The sequence below is a fragment of the Pollicipes pollicipes genome, unplaced genomic scaffold (genome assembly GCF_011947565.3).
Source record: "Pollicipes pollicipes isolate AB1234 unplaced genomic scaffold, Ppol_2.1 Scaffold_4219;HRSCAF=4965_pilon_pilon_pilon, whole genome shotgun sequence".
Taxonomy (NCBI): Eukaryota; Metazoa; Arthropoda; class Thecostraca; order Pollicipedomorpha; family Pollicipedidae; genus Pollicipes; species Pollicipes pollicipes.
The window spans coordinates 23,295,920-23,297,408 of NW_023596448.1; the positions used below are offsets into that span (position 1 = coordinate 23,295,920).

The window sequence follows — 1,489 nt, forward strand, 5'->3', positions numbered from 1 at the left end:
AGAGAGAGAGGAGAGAGAAGCGCAACACAGCGTCGGCCCAGGGACACATCACGCACCGTTAAGGGGTCGGGGACGAGATGTGGCCGCGGGTACTCCGCACGATGAGTCGGCTGCAAGCTCTCCGCGTCGTTTAACACCATTCATAGCCATCGTCAGAACGCAAATTTTGCATTATCTGACCAAAAACATGAATGTTTTTTGTTTTTTGTTCATTTGCGATGAATAGTCAAGTAACAAATAATGCATATTAGTATAGTTATGTTGGTTCAATGAACATTACGTATATCACCACAAAATAAAGCACTAAGCCCTTGACGATTCCAAGCCAGATGTATCCTCGTCGGCATTCCTCTTGGCGTATTAGTGCTAACTTTGCTTTCTACTTTGAATGGTGTACACCAAGCAGGCCAAAAAGCCTTGTTTTAAATGCTCCGCATGTTAAAACTGTTGTACCAATTGCGATAGGAATGCAGTGTCCCCTGGCCGCTCATTGTTTTGTTCGTGTTCGCAGCCAGCTGTCCGCTGTCACGGAGCCAATCAGCACGGACTGCCAGTTAGTTAGTCCGTCGTCACCAGCAAAGCACCAGTAGACTCATCCATCATGTATTCCTCAGCAAGCTGATACGAGTTGACATCACATGAAGCAGAGGCTCGAATGTGCGCAGAAACGCGTCATTTCCACGGAGGGATTGGTGTTCAAAGCCCACTTTTGATAAGCTATGCCCTCCGCCGACCGGATCTTGCTCTTGATCGACTGCTGGTTAGCAGTATCGAGCGCTTGTCTGGTGCTGGTTGTGATTGCCAGCTGTTAACTACCAATATTTGCCTCCCCCACCGCTCTGATGCGAGACGGCTCCAGTGTTGGAGGTCGAGAGCTGCCCCAGGAGGCCACTGAGCTGGGCGTTATTGGCGTGTGCCTTGTTGAAGCTGCTGCCGCCGCCCGAGGCCGACCCCTGCCAACAAAGAACGCGAGTGCTACACACTGGGTGGTGGAACAGGATTAAGCACGGGACTCTATTTCATTACATCACATAAATAATGGACTGTACAATCTACCAATGCAGGCAGGGGCTTTTGTTCTACATGTCTAGTGAAACATCACGTCTTTCACAGCTTCTTCTCATTAGTGCTATGAAGTTGGAGTATAGCTTAAAAGCCTTGCAAGCCGGCTAACGGCACCTGTCAGCAACATTCCGTAATACTCACCCTAGCGTGGGAGCCCGTTCTGGTGACTGGAAGTTAGGCCTCCCGGGTGTATCGTCTGACCCCGAGACGACGTTGCCGGCGGCGGATCCCGTGGCCGGCCGGCCTCCTCCGAAAGAAGGCCTCCGAACTGATTGCTGACGGCTCCCGTTCCACCCAGCGACGCGCCGCCACCGACTCCTCCTCCTGCCCCGCCGAGCAGGACCATCCTCCAAAACCACCCGCCCCCCTAGGAGCCACCTCCGCCGCGGTGACCGCCGGCACCAGAGCCTCCGCCGCGGTGACC

The 1,489-nt window shown here is 53.3% G+C and overlaps 1 long non-coding RNA gene across 1 annotated transcript; it reads right to left on the reverse strand.

Annotated features, from left to right (window-relative positions):
- Positions 1–587: 587 nt before the first annotated feature.
- On the reverse strand, positions 588–1,285 carry LOC119096057 (uncharacterized). Its single transcript, XR_005093990.1, has 2 exons — positions 1,207–1,285; positions 588–953 (listed from the first exon to the last, which is right to left on the reverse strand). It is a non-coding gene; the product is annotated as an uncharacterized LOC119096057 (long non-coding RNA).
- Between the last annotated feature and the right edge of the window lie 204 nt (positions 1,286–1,489).